The 17303-nt window shown below is 43.8% G+C and overlaps 1 protein-coding gene across 1 annotated transcript in view; it reads right to left on the bottom strand.

Annotated features, from left to right (window-relative positions):
- Window positions 1-17303, bottom strand: part of DERA (deoxyribose-phosphate aldolase) — a 315473-nt gene that overhangs the window by 136559 nt on the left and 161611 nt on the right. The window lies entirely within an intron of this gene.

Here is a 17303-nt window from a genome sequence, read left to right as displayed (position 1 = left end):
TAAAATACAATTCTGGGATAATCATGTTACACATGCTTTTCAGCAGGCACTATAACCCTCTGCGCTACTTTATGAGGAGTCAAAACTGCAACTAGAAAAAAACTCAGACATCTCTCCAGCAGGTACTTTATTCACCCCAGTCATTTTGGCATTTTTATTACTGAGAGAAAATTGTGGGGCGTGCAAGGAACTCTGCTGCAGATGCTTTTAACTCCCTTAGACATTTCAAATGACAGCGCCCCCTGCTTCCCAAGCTCATTGCCTGGTGCGGTGTCTGGTTGCATCGGCCTAAAGCCGGCACTGTATTAACTCTTCGAAGACCATCTATTCTGGGAAAACTGCCAGGTGGCGCAATTCTGATCCGCGGTATTGGCTGTAACAGAATTAATAAATGTCGACAGTGCCAGGATACTCTCACGGGTGATTAGCGCAATATAGAAATACAGTCAACATATGGGGCTTGAATTGGAAAAAACACAACATATATGCACGAAATTAAGAAAATGAGCTGAAGTATTTTCCGATATGATTAACATGTGATACCTACACCTTCTAGTCCTCATAGTATCATGCAACATTTCCTACACACAGCAAATTTACAGCTGGATCACTGGCGCGCTTCATCGGATTGCGCCTTGAACTAATCGTTCAGTTACTCGCTCTAAACCTTCGGCTGAGTGGTTTAACAAGGAACTATTGTTACAAAAGAGGTCTTGTAAACGCTTAGAGCCTCTTTGGCGCAGAAACTACAATGCCATGAGTAAAGCCAACTACTATAAGGCACTGAAGGGCTATCACAAGCAGATTAGAATTGCGCACAGCCAGTACTATGCCCTGAAGACTGAGCGAGCGCACAATTCCTCGCGAGAGCTTTTCTCCATCGTGAAATCTCTGTCTTCTCTGGAGCGTGCCTCCGTGCAGATTGCCCCGTCTGTGGAGAGCTGCAATCCAATTGCCCAATTCTTCTCTGATAAAGCTTCTAAAATCTATGAAACTTTCCCAGAGGCAGCAAGGGACACACATTGCCTTGAAACCTGGTTTAAACCTTCTGCAAGAAGGATGTGCTTTCCACCTTCTATACCCTATCCTTAGAAGAGTTTCACGCTCTAATGTTTGAGGTGAAATATGGGTCACCAGCAGACCCTGCCCCGCCCAGGATCTTGGCACGTGGGATAGAGGCGATTCTACCTGGACTGTGTGACCTGCTTAACATTGTACTTGGCCATATACACTAGAGGTGGAAACATGCCACTATTGTGTCACTCCTTAAAAAACACAACTTTGGATCCGGCTAAATCGGAAAATTTCAGGCCCATCTCCTTGCTACCATTCTTCTTCAAAGTAGCAGAGAAACATATAAACAAACAACTTATGAGCTTCACTGAGGCTAAGGACCTTCTTCACACCCAAATCGGGGTTCTGCGCACAGTACAGAAACCACGTCGCTGACCCAAATAAGGAAGATCTCAAGACCTGGCTCTTCGATTGAACCCCAGCACCCAGCGGGATCAGCAGACCACCTTCCCCCCCTTCCAGCGCCATGAGACCCTCACGGGTGAGTAGTCGCGCTATACAAACTCTGATTGAATGAATCTGCACTGCTGCTGCTTTTGTCCTTGTCTCTTAGATGCTTGACTTAAGTGCAGCGTTCAACACCGTATCCCATGGCCTCCTGTTAGAACGGCTTTGAAAAGGTGGTGACGGGGACGTGGCCCAGAGATGGCTGGCCACTTTCCTTCAGAACCGCAGCTTTGAGGTGGTTCAACAACCTTTTGCTTCTGAGGTCTTGATGCTTTGGCAGGAGGAGCCACATGGCTCTGCATTGACCTCTACGTTATTTAATATCTACATGCGCCCCTTAGCAGAGGTCGTCGAGTGTCACAGCTTTAACATTGTGTCGTACGCTGATGACACGCTGCTCATTATTATTCTATCTCAGGATGAGGGAGCCTCTGCGGCTCGGCTTGGATCCTGCTTGATTGAACTGGTGGAGTAGCTGGACCATAGCTGTATCAAGCTCAATGCCGGTAAAACTGAGGGTCTCATACTAGGCAAACAACCATCTATCTGGTCCACTGCCTGGTGGCCAGATGTTCTTGGACCATTACCAGTTCCTAAGTCGAAAGTGAAGAACCTCGGCATTTGGTTTGACGCTAATCTATCATTTGACAGCCAGATTGCTAGCTTGGGGGTTAAATGTTTTGGCATCCTCAAAACATTGAATAAGATCATGCCTTTTCTCCCTGAAGCCACCAGGAAAATGGTAGTGAAGGCTCTAGTCATGTCCAGGCTTGACTATTGCATTGTGTTGTATCTAGGTGCCATATAACCCAGGCTGAAAAGACTTCAGAGGGTGCAGAACGCAGCAGCACGTCTATTGCTGAACCTCCCGAGGCACTCTTCTATGGTTCCAGCCCTTGCTAAGTTCCAGTGGCTCCCACTAAGGAAGAGACTATCCTTCATAGCCATGTGTTTCTGCCATAAAATTCTGAATGGTAAAGGACCCTGCTACTTATTGACTTAGGCGAAACCTTAACTTCCCAGCAGAAGTCTTCGGTCAGCTAGAGCTGAGCTAACCGTGGTTCCCACCGTGAAAAGAGCACATATGGGAATATGTTCCTTCAGCTTTTTAGCAACCAAAATGTGGAACACCTTTCCCCTGGATCTGAGACGGAACGCTCCCAATCAGTCTTTTGTAATAAACTTAAGACATGGTTTTTCAGGCAAATCTAGGGTTATCAGACAACTTATCTAGGGTTTCTTTTGGTTCCTCAATGAGTAACCAAACGCTTTATAAATCACCTAATATGGTGGTTATTATTTATTAAGTGGTGAAGCACCTGCCAAATTTCACGGAGAGTCACCAACCTAGATAAAGGTATTAGCAAATCCAAAATGTACACTTTTTATCAAAACATCAACTCAAACATAAAAGACAAACTCTACAAAGTTGATATTGTCTACTCTGAATCATAAACATTAAATTGGGGGAGAAGGTATGATGTGGTGTGGTGTGTATCAACCTAAAAATATGCCACAATAACACATTTTTTAAAGAAATGTAGAGTTGAAAGGAGCTTTCTATTCAGGGAGCATGAGTCCCCCCGAATATTTGCTGCAGATGTACTTTTAGAATGATTCCGAAGAGCGCTGAAACATTATGTCTAGTTGAGTTCATTGCTATCCACTTCAATATTCTGCTTTCCTTCTCTTATTAACTAAATAATGATGATCTTGGAGTAAGTTGTGTTTTACTGTAATTGTGCACTTTATCAAAAAAATATACCAGCCTGGTCCAAATGGAGGCAACCAGGACGCAGAGCGTTGAGCCTGATTTTGTGCTCATTTTTAATGAAAGAAAGGGGAGGTCACGGGTAAAAATAATGTATGACAACTTTAAATAGAAGGCACTTTCTAGGGAACATTGAGCAATATTCAGGTACACCCAGTGTATCTGGGGTTGAACTGATTTTCAAGACGTCAATTTATGGGAGTTTCCAATTGACAAAAGATCTATCTGCCATTTTTGGCTTCCAGGTCAAGATATTCTGGATTATCAGCTAACCCACAGGTCCATAGACCGTAATCACTTAACTGTACATCCCTCTTTTTGCTCAGTAGATCATTATGTATACCACACTCATTTACCTAGGTACATTTTCTTAGAGTCTACAATGTCATTATGAAGCCAATTGTTTTCTTTTTGACTACAAGCCATGTGTCATGAACAAACCTATGAGGCTTTCGTTTGCAGAAGTCTTAAAAGTTGGAGGTGAGTTAAAACTACATGCGAAGGGGCTGCCTATTAGATTTACATCCAATTCACAGCACACCCTTAATTTGAGGTTTAATCACCGTATCCATTTGGTGACAGCCATTGCAACAGCATCCAACTTCGTATATATATATTTTTTTACAACAGAACCATCATATTAAAAATTGGGTTTCTGGTTGGCAAAGGTGTGCACCCTGTCCAAGCAGGAGCCACAATCTTAGTCAAGGTAAGTCACAAACACACCCTAAATTAACATGTGCTCATTCTCTAGTAGCGTGGCACAGAGCAGTAAGGTTTAACTCAAGAAGCAATGTGTAAAATATTTGTGCAAAGCTTCAAACAGTAAAACAGTGAAAACCCCACAAAAAAGATTCCTCACAAATAGAGCTTAATTGTATAAATAAAAGACAAAAATGACAAAAATCGAATAAGCCGAAGTTGAGATATGAATTTTTATAGAATAAACTGTAAAATAGCGCTTAGAAGCAGAAAGCGCTTAAATGGCATATCTGGTTGCACTGACCCGGGACAAACTCAAGAGTTCGGCCAACCTCAATGGAGCGTGAGCTGGATACAGGGACCCAGTGCGGCCCGCTGAAGTAAAGTACCTTATTCCTGGTTGCGTCAAAGATGATGTTGGGTGTAGCCGAGCGATGTGTCAGTGTTTCCCACGCAGTTGGGGTGATGTCTCGATTATCTCCACGCAACAGCGGCAATGCGTTGGTTCTGAAGGCGATACACCAGGCCCAAGAGGCGACAATTCCAAATGCGATGCGTTGGTTCTTCATGCAATAGAGGTGATGCGTCGATGCGTTGGTTCCGAAGCAGCGGTTCCGAGGGTGATGGCCTGGTTCAGAGGGCGATGCGCCGGTCCTGTTCTCGCAATAGCAGCAATGTGTTGATTCTGCTGACGCAGCACAGGATGCGTCGGTTCCGCAGGCCAACTTCCAAGGGTCCAGGACTGGGGTTGCACCACTTGGCATGGCAGACTCACAGATTGCATAGTCCAGGTGCAGAAACAGGTTGGTTGGAAGTCTTTTATGTCCTGAGAATTAATATCAGGAGGCAAGCCAACAAGCCCTTGGATTCACTCAAGGTTCAAGTGATGTAGTTCCAGCCCTTCTCACCCAGGCAAGGGAACAACGGGCAGCAGGGTAACACAGCATGGCAGCAGTCCAGCAAAGTGTCAGTCCTTTAGCAACACAGCAGTCCTTCTTCCTGGCAGAGTATTCACAGGTCCAGAAGTGTACTGATGTCATGGTGTCAGAGGACCATTACTTATACCCAGTTGTGCCTTTGAAGTGATGGAGTCCAAATGAGGGTTTTGAAGTGCACAGAGGTCCTCCCTTCCTGCCCTGGCTCTAGACTAACTACAGGGGGTATGCAGCCATTTATTGGTGGACAGGACAGAGCCTATTCAAGTGTGAGAGGCTATGTCCAGCTTCTCCCTCCCATCTCCCAGGATGGCCCATTAAGTCACACCTAAGCTCCCTTTGTTTGTGGCTATCTAGAGGGAATACACAAAGCCCAGCTGACACACAACACAGACTCAACAGATACAGGCAGCAGGCACCAAATGTCTTTGGAATGGTCACCCCCATTTTATGTGGATTGAGGCTGCTGTTTAAATTAAAAAATCCTAACTCTGTACACTGCAGCACTGCTGTCCAGTCCCCAGTCTTTGCATCTACTGTGGAGAGGTCATCTTTATTTCACGTTAAGAACCACCTTGCCTTTTGCTTCTCACTGTCTGTGATTTACACACTCTAGGACAGTGTGCTTTAAAACCACACTTGTGACAAAAATACATTTTTGCAAAACATTTCAGGTTACTAGACAAATGTGCAGAACCTCTGCTGCACCTAAAGCATTTTCCTTTAAAATATCACACATCTGTGGATGATTTGCTTTTAGCAACTTTGGTTATTACCCTTTGTACACAAGCTTAACAGTCAGGTTTAACATTTTCATCTGAAACATGTATATTGCTTTGTATACTACTATCAGGTTTGGTTTGTTTACCGTTCATTTCCTTCACCCAACCTGACGTATTCTCCATGCTCTTGACATTGGTAATAACTTCCTTAAGTGACAGATTCCTCAATAAGAGTGTTTCTTCCACCTGATTACTGTTGGTGCATCACAAAGTGATCCCTAATCGGGGAATCTGTGAGTTTCCCAAAGTCACATCGACATGCAAGAGTTTTAAGATCCGCAATATAGTTGCCAACGTTCTCTGTCAATCACTGAACTCTTGTGAAAAACCTATGACGTTTGTAGTGAGGACGGGGTTATATGTGCACACATTTCTATGTTAGCATAAGCGCTTTAGAAGTAAAACGCCATCTTGCCACTTTGCTGCTTTTTGCACACAACACTTCAGGTAGCTGTTATGACAAGTAAAACTGCTTGCTTTTTCTTCACATGATAACGGTCTGTTGTTCACATCCCTAGACGTGCACCGCGACCTTAGTCTGAACACTGTGTGCAGAAGCCATCAAGGTCAAATAACAATGTATGCTGTTGAATTCAGGTTGATCGGCCCACGCTAGAGACACAACACGCACACAGCTGCAAATAGCTGAAACTCGGGTGCCTTTAATATTGCATTTGCATGCATGATTCAGACACTTGGAGAAAACCTTTCCAGACACAGAGAGCAAAGCTGATCCTGTGATGTGATTCACCTAAGCTGATCATTGAGGTATGGGGTTCCCCATTCAAACCTAGAGACCTTCTATTAGTTTATAAAACTAGTTCACTAGCCAAGGGAGGGTGGTTCACAATGTATTATAGGACTTGTTTTCCACTATCATTTTTAATATGATTTCTCCCTTCATTTCCCTTCATTTTCTATGGTATTGTAACAATGCTGATGGTTTTATTTTTAATCATTTGCCTGCTTATATTAGCCAAAGTACTGCACCTTAGAGCACGTAGTTAAAAATAAACATTTTAAACTTTTCCGTGTCTCTGATTACTCTTGTTGTGGACTGTTATGAGAATAATAACGAAAAGGTGTTTCTGATTCCCACCATTCCTGAGAGTACTCTAAGTCGCTTGTTCTGGGTTGTCTAATCACTGGTAGCTTCGAGATGATACGGAGAACGAATGAGACACTGATGCTAGTCGGATAGGGGTTCTGGGTACTGAGGTGAGTTTTTGGTACACCACAATGCACTGAGGTCCTGGTTTCCTGTGCATAGTTCTGTGCATGACAGAACCCCCGCAACATGGTGCACCTAACGTTTTGGTCTTATGATTGAGACGCCTTAGTAGTGCTTATATTTGTCCACAACACCCTCACTCTTGTTTCCGGTTGACGGGAGTGACAGTTTAAACCTACCTAAATAGCACTGGTTACCCGTGACAAAGGTCGGAGTAAAGACTGAAACGCGTAGGGTTTTTTGCCGGTAATATTGCTGCCAAATAAATAAAAAACGAGAGTAACTTAATTAATTCACCCGTGAGTGCGTGTGAAATTTTTCCGCAAGGGATATCGATGTAAATACAATTACGGCTGGGCTCGGCCGTGTTCACAGCGCACCATCGCAGAGCGCCGACTGCCGAGAAAAGTGAGCCGTCTGGAGGAGATGCTAAATAGTTAATATATAGGTTCTCTCAAGCTTGACAGGTTTCATTGTGAATTCTGCCCTTTTTGTGCTATGGTCTAATATAGATTGTTTTTCTTCTCTGTATCCTTATGGCTGAAGTCGCTATTGCAGCGCATAGTCGCGCACCTCTCCGGCGTCATTTTACGCAGTTTGGGGTGCCTGACGATGGAATGGCTATTATCTTTGTAGTGAGTGCCGATGCATCGTTTCCCTATGAGTTGTTTTACTATTGGGTTACTTTGACGGAGGTGAATGCGGACGATAAGACGTTTCACACATACATTCCTACGGCGGTCCCAGCTAATTACACACCGTATAGGACGCAGGAAATCCCTATTTCCGCCTGGCAGCATTGTATTTGGTTCAATGGCGCCCCCCCACACGGTTACACAGGTTCGTTTGGGTCCCTTGTCCATTCCAGGGGCCACTTGGCCAGTCTTGGCCAGGTTTACACCACATTCACGTTATTTGCAAGCCCCGCTGGATGACTTATGTCAACTCCATACCGCCTTGATTACGGTACATAGGGCTTTAGTGCAATACGTTTCTCGCAATGTCCAGGTGGGGGCACCTGGAGTTGCGGCGCAGCCAGCTGGCCCGTCCGGGATTACTATTAGTCCCGTCATGGTTAAATCGGTAATGGGCAAGCACCCCCAGAATAAGGACGATATGCCTTGTTGGCTGGCTGAGAAATTTGACCAGCTGGAAGCAGTATTTCCGACTTCTACTCCTGTTGAAAAATACAGGATCCTTACCATTAGTTTGCAGAAAGACTTGGTCCCAGAGGTAACTGATTGTGAGAACTGGGGTAAACTGTTTGCAGCAGTCTACTCGAAGTGCTTCGGCACTCCGTCTATGACTGTACTGCCCTCCGTGATCAAGCGTGTTCAAGATCAACACGGTCCGGAGGCGGCGGTCGAGTTAGGAACGAGGCTTGTCGGTGTGTTTGACGTAGTTGCTGATCTCATCCTTGCTAACATCAAGGGAGATGCGGTTAACTTTCAAGTGTCAAATGAACTGCGCCTCGTCGCCGACGTCGATAAACCCCGACAGTTACCGAAGATTATTGCAGAGGCTTATAAAACCATTGGCCGCAATAGTTTGGGGCTTAAGCCTATTGCTAAAACAACAGCGCAACCGCAAACTCAGACGGTTACGCCTCCTAAAGACAACCGTCCAGCTTTTCCTAAACAAAATTGGAAAACTAAGAAACAGGGGAAGCAGCAACAGAAACAGGGGTCTCGACCCGCGTCACCAGTACAATTGACTACTGAACGCACATATGAATTGCGCGATCGCACTAGAATTAGGTCTCCTGATAGATTTCAGGTTCCTGAACAACGTTCTCCTCGTTCTTCACAGGAAACATCGGTCACACAGTCCGGTGGAGGATAGCGTGGCAAAGGTCGAGGTCAACATCGTTTTCTGGGTCTGTACCGCGGCTATACACAGGTTAGGGTGGAACCCCGATTTGAATCTTCCCAGTCTGTTACTATCTATTCTGTAGGGAAGTTATGTCAAACCTGGCTGCAACATTCCACCTTGGCCTCTGTTAAACTTCATTTATCCAAATTGAATGACAAGGTAGATTTGAATGATTTTGTAAAAGGCCCTGTGGGTAGCAGGTCCAAAAGATGGGTGTATGCTGTTTACAACGAAGTTTGGAAATTATCTCAAATCGAGGCTGCTTCTAGATTGAGAGCTATTGATCAAGCAAATTTGGAAAAAGTGCTGCCTGTCATCGATAATAGCATTAACACCATTTCTTCCAGAATTTACACGTTAGATAATATTGTTTCATCTGTTGTGGCTATTGTACAGGATGATATGTCTGTTTTATACCATGGTCAAAATCAATTGCGTTCTATAATGCAGTTTGCATGGACTTTACAAACCTAGGCTGGGAAAGTTCCCTGGGACTACATGAACACATCATCTTTATTCCTGCCGTTTATCTGACTGATAAACAACAGTTCATGTCTATGAAGGATGCAACATACTCATTGTTGCATATTGAAAAGTTAGAACCTTTACCCTTCTCTGTGGCCGAATCAAACTCAGCTGTGTGGCTTATCCATGGATTGATCACTTTACCATTTCCATTATTTAAGTTCAGTTCATGTATGAAATACTATGCCCTAGGCAGATACGAACCATTGGGTACCGCTTTCCTGCATGAAGTTTGGTCACTCCCATTTACATACAGATCCCGAGAGAGGGTAAAGAGGTTTATTTAAAAGGAGAGGAGTGCACTTCTACACCTGATCACTCCGTAGTCTGTAGGAACATCCAATTGCATAGCGCATGCAACGTTCACGCACTGAATATAGCTTGCATTCTGAAAGGAAATCCTGTGCCAGCAATTACACCCACTTTCACGTTATTAGCTAACGGTAGTTATTTGCTTTTAAATAATGAACCATGCTGCGGGATCCCCGCAATACGTTCTAATACAACATTTATTCGAGGTTCAAAGTACTGCTCCAACATTTTAACTGACATTTCATAAATGTCTCCTGGCTTTGCATCTGCATTACCAATAGGTATTTCATCAAGGCTCTCATAAATGTTGTGGCACTCAATGCCTAAATGATGCAGTAAAACTGCTTCCTTTCTTGCAGCTTACATTTTCCTTTACCCCCAGTGGCCACAAGAAATTAATCAAATAGTTATTTTCAGTGTTTCCAAGCAAGTATCGGATCTCCCTTCTCTGAAAAGAATGCAGATGGTTGAGACATTGCTGACTGACGTGTTGCTGCACCCAGGAATCTAGAGCTATAATCAATGCAGAATTAAAAACCATGAGTACAGGACCTTGGACACTTATGACACTCCTCCTTGCAAGGAACAGCAACTACAATAAATCCAATACAGAAAACCTGAAAAAGCAGGTGACTCATTCAAAATGATGGATAGGTGTTTTAATTTTAGCAGCTAATCCAGCAGTCACTGTGGGCCGTGTAACGCAGTCACGTTGATTTTCTTCGATCGCCCAATTCAAAATGGCCGTTATGCTGGCATGATGACATAATGATGCTCAGTAGTGACCTAGACACCCAATCCACAAATGGTTTTCACAGTGGTGTGATGATCCACTACTGTACCGTGTTGCCCAATTCAAAATGCCAATTATGCTGGCGTACCAGTTCTTCAATATATTTGATAAAATTCAAAGCGGTAGCACAGTAGAATACTTGCGGTTCAAAGTAGATCAAAGTCTTTATGATGCACACACGGGTCCATAAATTTCCCTTGAGAAACTGGTGGGATGTCAGCTCACCTGTCCCCAATCAGGCACAATGTGACAATTGCCAATTTTAAGGTCAAGCACAATGTGACAATTGCCAATTATAAGTACACAATCCTCTTGAAAGTTAAGATTGCAAATGTAGATTAATTCCTAGAAATCGCCAGCACCACCAACTGATTCTTGCCAGGCTCTCACTCCAGTTTCCATTTCCAGAGAAGAGAACCTCAAGGCGCTAACATTGCCTGTTACATACATAATATTCTAGTGTACTGATGGCATATATATAGTACAGCATTTCCCCTAGACTATCACAATATGGTGCAGGAAATAGGCCACTGGTATGAAAGTTAAATGTCACACATTTTGTGGCATCCTCTAGGCTGACCAGGAAAACATGGCTTAAAACCTACAATTGTAGCCCAACTGTAGCAGATTTCAAACATACTGATAGACCTGTCAAAAGATCTTTTTTTTAAAACAAAAGAGAAAACTGCTTGTAAATGTTAAGTAAATCACCTCTAAGTAGGCCTTGCACCCCACAGTATAAAGTGTATAATATTTAAAAGTAGCACATGTAAGAATTTAAGGTTAACATTTTCCGACAATTACTAGCCTTCTAAAGCTATTTTCCTTATTTAGGTGGTGGGACATTTTCTACTATAAAAGCTAAAGTGCAACTGAAGTGCTATTTTAATATCTCTGGCTTAGAAAACACTATGGAGTGCAATCAGCCACTGTTTTTAAAATTTACCAAAAGTTCAAACCGAAGGTTAAATTGGATGCTTCATAATAAATATACAGGAAAAGTTACTTTTAGAAAGTTATACTTTCCTGCTAAAACTCATTAGACTAATTAGCATTAGCCTGCCTGCAGCTGCCTGTCCCTGCCAGTGCTTCATCCCAGAGTAGGTGTGAGATTGCTCCGAAAGTAGAGATAATGGCTTGGGTATTTTGGTAGAATGAATGAGTGTGAGGTACTCTTACTGAGAAACAGCCTTTACTCCAAAGTTTTTGCTTCAGAGTGCATTCACCACACATTTTATACATCGATTACACGGTTTCCTCGCTAGTCTTTACATCGCAAGACTTTACCACGCATTTTGAACACTAGGTGGCAGTGTTCAACTATAAAACAGGACGGAATGCAGAAGGTATAATAAACAGAACAAACAGTATATTTACAATAAATGAATGCAAAAACTGGGATGCATCCAAGTAGAGTTTTTAGGGCTATGGGGTTGGTAAGGGTATATGGGTGGCAAGGGAGTTTTTATGGCTTGGGGTGGGTAAGGGTATTTGGGTGGCAAGGGAGTTTTTAGGGCTTAGGGATGGATAACGGTATTTGGGTGGCAAGGGAGTTTTTAGGTATGGGCAAGGGTATTTGGGTGGCAAGGGAGATTTTAGGGCTATGAGGTGGGTAAGGGTATATGGGTGGCAAGGGAGTTTTTATGGCTTGGGGTGGGTAAGGGTATTTGGGTGGCAAGGGAGTTTTTAGGGCTTAGGGATGGATAACGGTATTTGGGTGGCAAGGGAGTTTTTAGGTATGGGCAAGGGTATTTGGATGGCAAGGGAGTTTTAGGGCTTTGGGGTGGGTAAGGTTATTTGGGTGGCAAGGGAGTTTTTAGGACTTAGGGATGGATAGGGGTATACAGGTGGCAAGGGAGTTTTTGTGGTTTAGGGGTGGGTAAGGATATTTGGGTGTGTGAGGGTATTTGGATGGCAAGGGAGAGATTAAAGTGTGACACGCTAACTTCAAGAGCACTGTTCCAGGGAATCTATCTCTCTTATGTGCTTCAACGGCTTACTGCCCCCCTTCACTTAGAAAGCATTAGGGACATGTGGGGAAAAGTAATACAGATAACATCAAAATAAAAAATAAAACCGGAGAACATCTCGGAGAGAGAGAGTAGCACTTCAGATTTGTTGAGCAAATTAAGTTATTAACCTGCCGTTTACATTAACACAAAACAAGGTGCCCCTTCTTCAGACGAAAAGAATGTTCACAAAAAAGAAATTCTGTGACATTTAATTAATTTTAGTTATTGCTGATATTTCTGCAACTCTACGTTTTTGAAAATTCGCAGTCCAGTAGGTGGAAGTGTTACTCTGTCAGTAAAACTCCGGTACTGGTCAGCACGTCCGATCAAAAAATATTATTAAATAACTGTAGTAATGAAATGCGTGGTGACAGTGTGTGTGCAATCTGTTTGCGTGGCAAGTGTTTTTTAAATGTATGTTAATGTAAAAGTGTGGTATTGGTATGTGTGGTAAAAACTTCGATGTAAAGACGTGCATGGTAAAACCACGCGATGTAATGAAATACATCTCTCTAACTCCATTTCAATTATTTCTGGAAGGGCAATTTGGGAGGGTCTAGAAACTTAAGTAACTGGGTGAGCAATGGCCATTCATAATTAAGTGATAAGACAGACCTGGATAAGAGGGGCTTTGCGAACCCAGGGTACACTACTGTTCTCCTGACTCCATTAACAGTGGGAGAGAAGCTGATGCCAGAATCAGATTGATATGGTTAGGTAGGTGGATATTTCTAATTGCCATGGACGAACAACTAGATGACAGACCAGCCTCTCTGGGGGCAGAAAGGTTCTGCTAGTTTGGATTTCACTGGAAATGGTGCACTCTTGGATAGCTTTCTATAAGGTAAACACGATATGCTGAAATAGTAGGACGGTTTGCCCTTGGGAACGTTTTACTCATTGGTCAGGGAATGTTCAGGAGCCATACCCAACCCACTGACTAGTGTACTGTACAAAAGTAGCACCCTACCCTCTGCTCCACAGAAAACATCTTGACTTGTGAGGAAAAAGTATTCTATCTGTGACCTGAGTGGAGACCTGAAGGGCTGGACCTGCTCCCTCCTGTACCCAGGACCAAGAAGAGGATTCCAAGTGTCAGCTAGCGGACCTCCAGTGTCGCTACAGGGACACGAAAAGCCGCAGGAGGCCTGCTTCCTGGAGTAACCAACAGCAAGTGGAGCGTGACTGGACTATGCTCGTGGATTCTGCTGGAGTGAGTCCTAGACTCGAAGTGCTGTCCCAGAGGTCCTAGTGCCATAGAAGTGAAGAAAAGGAACTGCTACAAAAAGAAGAAAAGGTTGGGACTTAGAAAATGTTTGACCTCCAGAGGACCGAGACCAAGACTGAGCACTCAAGGAGCGATCTTGGCAGGCAAAGAAAAGCAGGTTGGTCCTGCTCTTAGCTTTTTACTGTGGAAATAAGATTTCAGTAGACCCTCGCAGTTAAGGTATCCAGCTTTGCTGCACCATGCCTGACTATGGCTTCCAAGCTTGTCTCAATGGATGTTTTCGAGCTTCAAACAAGAGCTTCAAGATGTGGCAGACGTCCTATCTGCTATATTACAAGCGCATTATAGTCTATGACAGTTTTAATGCAGCAGAAGCAATATCCACCACATTGTGCCAGAGTATTCGGTCTGCCAAACTCTAAATTAGGGCCCAAGTCTCAACAACAAAACTTTGATTGGGTGAAGGCACACAAAGTATATAGCCAGTGAGAGAAGGTCAGCAGGTGGGACATTTTATTTTTAACACGCTGAACTTTTCAGCATCAGAGGAACTGCATCCAATGGCTACCTGACTTTAAGAGAAATTCACAGAACACAGCCCTCAACAGTGCCCCACTGAAGGATTCCTACTTCGATGAAAAAGAGTAGTAAGAAAGGCAACATCTTACAATTGGTCGACCCACAAGGCTTAGTTGACCTTTTGGTGCATTGTGGTTGGCCTCAACTTGTCCCTCTGTCCCGGTCAACTACTTCCATAGACACTATGCTGTTTCTTGGCACTTTTCAACTTAAAAGCTTTTACAATTCATTTCCTTATTGGAATTTAATCATTTTTGAGCCATTTTGCTTACTACATTTTCTTGATTGTTAGAAATTGTGTGGGATTTTTATTATGTTGTGTTTTGACATTTTAATTGCTTTAGCACTGCTAAATTTTTAACACATTTTTCATAAGTTAAGCTTCTTTGCTCTGTGCCATATCTGTCAGGGGTTGATCTCAGGTTTATCTATTGTGTGTTTGGTCTGACATGATTTTGGACTTACTATTTCGGAAGGACTCACATCCTCCCAACTAATAACCAATATTCTTACATCCCTTCTAACTGTGATCCCCTTAATAGATGTGCATAAATTTGAAAATACCAAGATTAAGCTTAACACCGTAAGCGACTGTCAAATTTCAAGCAGATTAGTCAAATGCCAGAAAAAAAAGTTTCTGACTGTCACCAATAGGTGGTATAGTGCAGCTCCGTACGAATTTCGTACTGCCCTGGAAGTGATAGCAGAGCTGCACAGAAGAGGCACCCCTGCATGCTGATGTCATTTCTTTTTCCCTTTCTCCACCCTCAGAATCGAAGCATGAAAAATTGTTGGTAACAGCATACCGAGTACCATCTTGCAACCTTTTTAGAAATTAAAAAGTTAACGTTCTAACGAATGGGAAGGAGGGAGGGCATTGAGGACCCTGCAATTAGATAAGAATATTCACCAGAAACAGTGTTACCAAAAGTAAAAAAGCTTTAAAATACTTTAAAGTGCAAATTCCTTAAAATAGATACTAAAGAAGAATCTCTCCAAAGAGGAGGGTCTGTGGAGTGGCTTCAGACCAAACAGTCTTGCAGAAATGAGCAGGCAGAGTGTCCTTCCCACCAGACCTAGATGTGAAGGTAGTAGTTCTGCATGAATGTATATAGCCTTTAACAGATATCAAGGACAGGCACCCTTTGTGCCAGTGCATTGATAGTGGCTTTAGCAATGACGGAATTGGCTCACAGAACCATTTAGTGGTTGCTTCTTGGCCAGCACGTAGCAGATCTTAATGCAGAGACTGTCCACATCAACAGGGCACTCATCTGCACAGTCTTCGTTTCTCGTAATCCAGAAAACATCATAAAAAGTTGACTGTCTAAACTATAAGCCTTAATTCAATCAAATAAAAACGTAAAGCCTTTTTGGAGGCCAACCAATGGAGCCTCTCCTCTTCTTTCAAGTTAGAGGGGGAGCAAAGAATGCCAGCAGGGTTGCCAACTTCTGACATGAAAATGAGCCACAAATTTCAGTTTGGAGACTGTCCAAGTTCTCAGCATCAATTTGCCTGGAAAGGTAGGGTGGTTGCACAGAAACTGCCTGCAGTTCACTCCTGTGAAAAGTTGAAGTAATTGCAATGAGTAAGACATTCTTCGAGGTAAGGAGCTGCAAATAGTAACTAGGCAATGGTTCGAAACGTGTACAGATCAGGAATACCAAGGCCAAATTAAGGTCCCACTGTTGTATCACAAATTATTTAGGTCAAACCTTTAATAAACCGAACAACAAAAGCAGCGATGGCCGGCATGGGTCGGAGGTAGGGGGGCTGGGGCAGAGGGGCGTATGCTGGGGGAACATGCATTAAAAAATAAAATAACATGAAAAGATTTACCTTCTCGCCGCGTCTCTCCTCTGTAGTCTCCGCTCGGCCTGAACAGGAAGCACACCCAGGCTCCCAGTCAGCCAATCCCAATGCTGCCTTAGCAGCGCTGTGATTGGTCTAAGCATCGTGGTTTGGAGCTCAGACGCTGACTGGGAGCCTGGGCATGTTCTCCATGCAGGCTCTTATGCAGCCTGCATGGAGAACATGCGAAGTGCGCATGACTGTTTGGACGGCTGAAGAGGGCCGCCCAAACAGTCATTGCGCACTTAGGAGTGTACTACCACTCCTCTCCTCTGAGCAGAGCAGCACCACCCCGCCCCATAACGTAAAGCTGCCAGAAGAAGGACAAAATAAAATGATAATAACTTAAGTTACTATCATTTTATTTTCCCTTTATTTCACTGCTAAAAAGCAGTGGGGGCGACACTTCTCCGCCTTAGTGGACGAGCCGCCACTGAACAAAAGGTGATTTAAACAAGAAGGGTTGGCATGTCAAACACAGAGAGGCAGAAATGCCAGACACACATTCAAAGTGCCCACCTAAAGGCCTTCCTAGGTTAAATGCAAAACAAACAGAGGGACATCTGACAGCTTTACCTGTAAGGAATCAGAGTACCGGGCACCACACAAGGTTACAAACTTGTCCCACCACTCAGGGAAGATTGATTTCGTGGAGAAGCACATACATGATGGCGAGGGTAACATCCACCATTTCAGGTGGCAGTTCGAAAGCAGCCAATTGCCACTGGTCAGTTTCCATGAATTAATATGTAAGTTGTGGGGAATCGGGTGGAGGACTCTGGTTTGCTGCTGCGACGGGAGGTCTGCCGATGTGGTAGCCAGATTGGAGGACAGATTCTCATGCTCAGGTGTTCCAGGTACCACACTCTCCTGGCCCAATGCACGGCCTCTAGAATGAATAGGGCCTGGTTGTACTTGATTCTCCTCGGAACTCAGGGCAGGAGAGATAGAGCCAGAAGGTGTACAGGAGTCTCTTGTTCCATTACAGATGGAATGCATCTCCAAACAAGTGTTTTTGCAAAATCTCCAGTGCACAAAATTATTGACACAGTGTGCTCTTGGCGTTGGCAAAAAGACTGATCAATGGCTCTCCCCACTGGCCAAAGATGCTCTGCACCACCTCAGGATGCAGGCGTCACTCATGGTCTGCCAGATAACATCTGCTCAGTTCGTCTGCTCTGGCATTCA

This window comes from Triturus cristatus, chromosome 4_1 (assembly GCF_964204655.1).
Source record: "Triturus cristatus chromosome 4_1, aTriCri1.1, whole genome shotgun sequence".
Taxonomy (NCBI): Eukaryota; Metazoa; Chordata; class Amphibia; order Caudata; family Salamandridae; genus Triturus; species Triturus cristatus.
The sequence above is the reverse complement of the archived record's forward strand: the minus strand, read 5'-3'. Positions and strand labels throughout refer to the sequence as shown.